The following is an 8,176-nucleotide window of genomic DNA, read 5'->3' on the forward strand; positions in this document are numbered from 1 at the left end:
TCTTTGGTTAATGTCCTACGTGCCAACACTGTTATTCAGGGCTACTGGATTGGTTTGTTAAGTACGTAACAGTGCAGTGTATGACTATATTTCCTGGGGTTACATATGCACTTGACTTTCTGTGTACAAAAAATCTGACTCAAGCCTGTGCTAGGTTTGTAGTGCTATTCTCCTCATGCATGTCTCACTTGTATTTCAAAAAACTGGCTGAAGTTTCTGGTTTCAGGTCTGCAGATTTTCCTTCAAGGCAATCGCGTTGCTTGCCCATCATGCTGTTACTGGAAGGGGATGGCAACTCTTCCCCACCCAAGATGAAGGGAAGAAATAGCCTCAAGAAAGCAGACCTGTTGTCATGGAAACCAGAACAAGGATTTTCAAGGCCAAACTGGATGCATTTATAAATCAGAGATGAGGAAAATCCTACCCGTTTATAACAATACATTAAATGGAAAATGTCTTTATTATAGGAAGTCAGATATTTCCTAGCTGAACAAATGCTGCAGTGTGAAGTAGTGAGTAATTATTTTCTATAATATAATATGATCTCGTCAGAATCAATGGTACATGTGTTTGAGAGAAAGGCAGTAGTAGCCATAGAAACAGCCTGCTCTTCCTGAATGGCATAAGATATCACGCAACGCACAGTTTTGGTGATGACCTCATGCTCCCGCCAGCCGTGTGGCTGCTTTTGAGTGTGAGGAGGGTTTTGATGCATCTCAAGCCACTGGAACCAGCATGTTTTATTCTGCACAACTCCACTGCTTGGCTGGTGCACTGGCTCTGAAAGGAGTTATCTAAGGGAGGGGGAGGTCTGCAGGATGAGCATAAAAGCCGGTTCCAGGGGTACTTATAACAATAGTGCTGTTTTTTTCCCTGTGTATGTTAGAAAGTATATTGCTACAGCACTTGAGTCAAATCAGGGCCATTATGCCCTGCACTCCCAATACTTGTACAGACAATCTCTCCTACAGCACACTTGCAGCACGGCTCCAACAAGCTAAAGAGACATACCAGAGAACAATTAACCTGCCTGAGGCCATAGCCCAAGACAAGAACAGACCTTGAAAAAAAAAAAAAGTTTTTTCATTTCTCACTCAAGAGTTTTCCCACCTCTTAGTTCAGGAGCTTATTTTTCTTCCCCAGTGCCCTGCAACCACTCACACAGTGTTTCTCTGCTTCACTTTCCTCCCCCCCCCCCCCCTTGAAGCTCCTCTTCCCCATGTCAGCTGCCAGCAGAGAGTCCAACCTAAAGGCCTGCAGAGCTTGTTGGTTTGGACTCTGATCTGTGACATGTCTCCTGTTTAATGTTGGAAATCACTACTTAAAACCGCAACTTGAGCCCCGTCTGGGGACACACATGCTCTGAGGCACCTCCAGCAGCAGATGAGTTACACGGCAGCCCTTCAAAGCTATCACAGCTCTCTGTTATGATCTTGATCTCACTCGTACCTTACTCAGTATAAAAGCAAATGTTGTGCTCTGGCTTGTGTAATGCATAATAGGACCCAAGCTGTAAAAAGCCAGTCTGACCTTCAAGGCAGCTCGTTATACTGTGGAGAATAGTTGGATTTACAGTTTAAGACCATTTGTTGTTAATGATGGTTTCACTCTAATGTAATAAAGTGCAACTTGAAAACAGAAAATAAAAAGAAAGCTGATACATTCTGCTGTGAAGAGCATCTGTGAGAGACAGATCTTGTTTTGTGAAGGCACTGGACTGCCCACACATGGGATAAAGACACAGATAGGAGCAATTTACTGCCCTACCTTCCTTCCAGAGCTTATGGCTCCAGTGGCAGGACAGCTGGACCACACAGGAAGCTGCTCCAGAACCAGACTTTTATAGCCCAAAGTTTTGAGAAAGAAAAACCCCTGTAACTGATGGGAGAAATCTGGCGATGCTGAAAGGTACAGGGCTGTGGCTGCATACTATTGCTGCAGCCATGAAGGCAGCAGCCTCTGGGAAAGACATGAGGCAGGAACAGCTTTGTCTCTTGTACTTTAATCTAGTGTCTCACCTTTTACCCAGTACTCTCAGAGCAGAGATCCCAGCACTAAGCAGTCAGCAACACTTGGGCGCTCCCACAGTCCGTACTGGTTTGGCAAGTATTGCTTTGGGCCATAACTATCCCATCACGGGCACTTGTTTACTCAGTGAAAGGTAAGCCAAGGACTTCAGACTCTGATAGACACACTGCACTTAACCTGGGCAGAAACACAAGAAGCACTTGAAAAGATAAGCTACAGTGAAAAATATACTGTGCTGCACAGAAAGAAAATTAATAGATAAAATCCAGCCCAGGTGGTAGGGAAGAAGCTAGTGACAGAGGAAAAGAAGCTGCAGGTAACAATTAAAGCAGTGCATGAACACCCTAAAATTGCAAGAAAGTTATTAGTTTACTTAATAGCTCTTAAAAATCACACAAGCCCTGATCAAGTTTCCATCACTTCTTTTCAAAACCTAAGATGTATGTTCTCCATACAGCAGATGACAAAACAGTGGTTTCTTGTTACATGGTGGGTGTAAATACTGTACACTGCCAAGAAACACAGCTGTACTGCTGGAAAAGACTTCCTTCACTAGTAACTACAAATCTAAGATGTTTATAAGGGGTTTTCTCCCACTGTTTGGAAGGAGAGAAAGAATGTAATAGAGGTGAACAAGGGTGAAAATGAGTTCAGGAATATTACTGAGATTTTCCCACCTCCTACTCAAACCCTTTTTTGTTTGTCAGACACGAGGCTCTAAAATTGTATCTGTATTTCCACCTTCTTGTCTTTGCTGGTATTAACACTTCAAGGGGTTTGGATCAGTAGACCAAACAGTCTGACCAGAAGAACAAAAGTGTGATAACACACTGTGAGACTATCTGCATTCATAACCAGTTCAAAAAATCCGAGCCACAACGCTACTATGCATAGCATGGGCCACTTTGCAAGTGAAATAGACAAAATGCAGACTGTGCTCTGAGGAAAGGACACCTTCTGTTTCCATCCAGAGCAAAAGGACCCTCTGCTTCTCACCCTGAAGCGCTATATATGTAAACAGCTAAAGTTATGAATTGTCAGACTCTATGGACAACTTTCTTATTAGAACAAATACCCTGAACAAATTCTGAAATACCCTGAACAAATTCTGAAATTCCTTCATGTAAAGCAGCCTTTTAAAAAAACAAACAAAACCAAAACCAAACAAAAAAGAAATGAAACCAAGAACTGTTGATACTCTGTGAGAGACAGAATTCTCCCATTTGACTTCTTTGTTCAGTTACAGACTTGCTCTGCTCTACAGTTTTTACTAAACACAGATCACAAACCTTCGCCATGTAATAATCCCACCTAGCTCTTCAATGAAAGAGCTCTGAATCATAGAATAATACAGGATGGAAAGGATCTCTGGATGCAACCCCCACTCAAAACACATGCTACAGTATTTCAGGGAAGACAAGGCCAGGGTAGCTTAGGAGAACTTCATACTCATATTCTCCCCTCACTATGGCTCATGCATTTCTTGCAGTCAGCAGAATCTGTAAAGTCCACAGCCCAGAGTAATCTTTATGATCTATATACATGCAAGACATACTACAATTTAATTTGGTCAGGTTAGGCATTGCTGTTTTGCTGTAGATAGAGTGGATGCATCTTAGCAACGGTGTTTCCCCTCAGTTAACAGGCTGTGACAGGAGGCTTTTATCCCACCTCTAAGCACATTTTCTAAGATACTGTATATTACCATCTTTACCCATAATCAGATTCACCTCTTCACTGTGCCCTTCCTCCTTTTATAGAACGGAGTTGGTTACTAGCAGGCAGAGGTTTTTGTAAAGGGAAGTACAAACACTTGCAAAACTCAGAACTTCCTTCGTGACTACCTAAGGACGCAATTCTGATTACAATCAGACTCTTTTTTTTTAGCCTTATATGGCCATCCTATAGAACCACAGGGCAAATCAGGTAAGTAACAGCAAAGTTATAGCTGTCACAGTAGCCAATTAAACAGAGAGCTGAATAATACGTATATAAAAGGGCATCAGTGTGTAGCTTTGGACTATACCTTTTAAAGTCAAAGAAATTTTGTGCTGAGATCATACTACAAGACGATCAGTGGGCTTAACCTACAACTAGTTTCATCAAATATAAACATCTTTGCAGGATTTCACTCACTGTGACTGTAGATGGTTTGTAAAAATTAAAGTCTACATCAAAACAGGAAACACAGAGCCTAATGGCATTAAAAGGACGTACAATGACTTTTGTTTTCACTAGACCCTAAAACATGAACAAGGGTCTTTTATAATGTAACTCCACTGTTTTCAAGAGGACAAATCTGACGTCTTTTGCGAAGGCCAGAGTTCTGCAACACAGTGTAACAAAAATGCTGAGTAATAATTGGGAAGTTAAAATTATCTCCCCTTCCCAAAATGGGTATATACTCCAAAAGGGGAATATAGCCCCAAAAAATACCCTGCTGAAAATTGCCACTGATGTGATATCACCATTCTTTGAAGTTCACAGAATTCTCTGATGCTTGTGGCCTGAGAGGGTTGGTTTTCTGCTCAATGCATGTGTAAATGCAGCTAATGGTAAGATCTTTGGAACAGAAATCACCTGTATCTCTCTGAAAAGTCTTTGGCACAGCAGGGTCCCATTCTCAGCTGACCTTTAATAAGAACACAGTGGAAGGTATGTATCATATCAAAGGCGAATCAGAACAATTCTCTGCATGGCTACCCCCAGAGGGTAACAACTTTAACGTATGTGTGCGAGACTGATAAGCAGCAAAATTTCTCTGTGTTCTAACTCAAGATAGGAAAAAAAATAAAGAAACTAAATTATAATCTAGGTAAAACAGATGTGCTTGATATAAAAACACAGCTGCACAGCTCATCACTTACATTCTAGGTTGTTACTTTGCAATAATTTCCCTTAATTGAAAGAAACTATTATTAGAATTACCTAGAACTACGGCCATTTCAATTTTCTATACTCTTGGCAAACTAGTAAACCCAAACCTATTCCATTTGACGCAAGTCGAAAGTATAGTGTTTAAAACAAAATAGTTCGGGGCTTTTGGGGTTTGTTTTTTCAGTCTGCAAACAAATACACATCTACCATTAGTTCACAAAATCAGCCACAATTGTTTCCAGAACCCTCTCATGTCTTCTTCCTGTTTTTTATGTAATGGTATATCCTTGAATGTCCTTAAAAGGCTTCTTAGTGTATTCTCTCCTTCTTACTGGCAGAACACCTAACTAGAGCATCTACATGAGGATGATATATGAACATATACATGAGGAAGTGACTGGTTATTTAAAGTGTTGCAAACTATTACCTTTATGGACCAGGTTTCTAGCTTGACTTCATGCACTTGATGCAAAAAGGCTATGAAAGGGTGCTAGCCTCTGACCTGGAAATATCCCCACATAAGGAGTGTAATCTATGCAACATAGTGCTAGTATTTTATGACTTCTAAAGTATTTCCACCCTGTAGATTACAGCCTAGAGTTACAGACAAGCCACAAAATGCCATCCGGTAGGAGCCAGAAGCTCTGTTTAGATTGAGAGGCAGGGCAAATAAATTCACAGTTTGTAGAGTCACCCCTGTTACAAATGGGCAAGACTTGAACAAAAGAGGGTGAAATAGCACACATCCTTGCGAAAGTGGCCGATTGGAGCTAAGGAAGGCCAGGCATCCTTCAGTAGCTTTTGACTGATTCTGAGCTCAACGGTTGGAGAACAGAGGTCATGAAGTCACCATATGTTTGTGAAGATGTTACTGGTCAGTCAGTCTGCCGGTCAGTCTTAGCTGGCTGGCTCACAGTCAGTCTAGCAGAAGGTCAGTTAGACTAGAATCTCCAGTCCTGTATTTCCAGACTGAAATGATATCCTACAGACAGAGCTACAATATGAAACACAACCCTTAAAAAAATAAATTTAAAAAATCATCCAGTTGACTTGAAACAATACGTCCACAGTAATACTAGCTTTTAAAAATAAATGAAAGAAAAGAAGAAAAAGCTAACCTGAATTCAAAAGCTTTGTTTTTCTTATTCTTTAAATTTCATTTTTTCCCCCCCTTAGGTATCAACTAGAAATTCATTAATGCTGATCGAAACCAAACCATCACAGCAGACTTTTTCCAAGACCTGCTTATGTAGCCCAGGGAGGGAGCTTCACCAAGAATGGAAGTTTGTCCTCATGATTATGCTTGCAGTTAATGGGAAAGGGATGAAGCTAATTCCTTATAAGAGCTTTTACTCCTACACACGTGCAGCATATAAAATTGGGAATCTAAACACACTTTCCAAGTGTTGAAGCAGTCAGTGTGGGCTAGACAGCTCACTTTCTGAACATAAAGTGCCACCGTGTGGACAAATCACTCTCAAGCAGCTTCCAGGTGAGCTTTTCTGAGTTTGTACTCATGCTACATGAACACCTCATTCATTTCCTCAGGTTTTACTTACTAGCTCCTGATCCTGCTGATACAAGCTGGTTACCTTCTGTGACTCTAGTGACGACTATAACAGATCTAAATCCGTATCCATTCATTTAAACGTGACCATCTTAGAATTCTGGTCAATGTATTTCTAACTCTGAGCTGGCAACAAGAATATTCTACAGGGTTTGATGGAGTACTACATGCCATAGAGATAAAAAAACACGCACATCAAAACCATGAGTATCTCTGCAACTTAACTTTATCAGGATTTTTACTTGGTGCAAAAAGAACAAAACAATGTGAGCTCTGCTACGATGAATACAGGTCATTTTCTTTCTTCTAAACATATAAAGGAACATAGATGCTTTCTGTTGAAAACACACTGCTCAGACTATAACTGAAAGTTAAATGTCAGAACTGCTAACCTGTTCCACGGTATCTGGTTGCAGGAACACCAACAGTGCCAGCTTTGTGGGAATCTGCACATGTTCGCCGTGGCTGGAGGGAGGCTTCACGCTGAACTCTGCCTGCAAACAAACCCAGAGTCAGACGAACCACGGACAAACGAGGCATCACTGCTACGAACGCAAAGGCCTTGATATATTACAGGAGCCAAACCCTATGGCTGGAAGTACAAGGGGAGTGCTGCTGAGGCAATGTAACTGAGATGGAAAGCTGTTGATCTGAAAAAAGTGGGTTCTGGGACCAGTTTTGCAACCACAGGGGCTACAATTTTTCTCGAAAGTATTTGCATCTCTGAATGATGGCATCACCAGTCCCTAAGCACTGCCCCTGTAACCTTGCTTTTGCCCCTCAGCCTGCATACAGCATTTTTACTTCTCAGCTTGCAAAGTGCCATGATTTTGCCAGCCAGGAGATAGAAGTTTAACCTAGTCATTGAGAAGTTTCTTTGTGTTTTCTCTCCCTTCCCCATTGTTGTGGAAATTCACCAGACCCTGACCTTTATACCTTGAAAATTACATATATATGTGTGTATTTATACATTACACACAGGCCCACACATCTTTTTCCTTCCCCAAAGAGCTAGAAGGTCAACCTGTTCATTGAGAAGTTTCTGTGTTTTCTCTCCACTCCCTGTCCCCACGGGAATTGACCAGAGCCCACCTGTGTACCTTGAAAATGACACATACCTGCGTGGGCACATGTACTACAGACACACACATCTCCTTCCTTCCCGAGAGCTGTTTCCAGCACAGGCCAGGGCCAGCAACACCTTCACCACCGACCCCTCTGGGCCCTGCAAAACCGCCTGAGCGCCGGGCACGGCAGCTCTGACAAGGGGCCGCCGGGTGCAGCCGGCCTGCCCCAGCTACAGCTCCAGATGTTCTCCTCATGGTTTTGAGCCAGGGTTTGGGGCCGGCCCCCCACAGCGAGCAGAGACCCCCTCAGGGAGGAGAGCCCCCCTCCCCCCCGGGAGGATTGCCCCCCCCAAGGAGGAGGGACCATCTCAGGGAGGTGGGCAACCCGCACAGCGAGGAGGGGCCCCATCTCAGGGAGGTAAGCCCCCCGTCCGTCCATGTCCAGGGAAGAGGAGCCCCCCCCTCAGGGACGAGTCCCCCCTCAGCAAGCATTGCCCCCCACAGGGAGGAGAGCCCCCGCGGCCGCGCTCGGCTCCGGCGCTCGCAGGCCTCACGGCTTGGCACAGCGGGCTCCTCCCGGCCCGCTCCCGCCTCAGCACCGCGGGGCCAAGGCCGCCGGTCCGTCCCCGCCGCCGCC

The 8,176-nt window shown here is 43.5% G+C and overlaps 1 protein-coding gene across 1 annotated transcript in view; it reads right to left on the reverse strand.

Moving 5' to 3' along the window:
- The window catches only part of KLHL36 (kelch like family member 36), a 97,189-nt gene extending 90,195 nt beyond the window's left edge, over positions 1-6,994 (reverse strand). Inside the window, exon 1 of the mRNA XM_037409571.1 lies at positions 6,865-6,994. The gene's annotated coding sequence lies outside the window, so the exon portion shown is untranslated. The remainder of the gene's footprint in view (positions 1-6,864) is intronic.
- Positions 6,995-8,176: the final 1,182 nt, after the last annotated feature.

The sequence above is a fragment of the Falco rusticolus genome, chromosome 15 (assembly GCF_015220075.1).
Source record: "Falco rusticolus isolate bFalRus1 chromosome 15, bFalRus1.pri, whole genome shotgun sequence".
In the NCBI taxonomy this organism is placed as follows: Eukaryota; Metazoa; Chordata; class Aves; order Falconiformes; family Falconidae; genus Falco; species Falco rusticolus.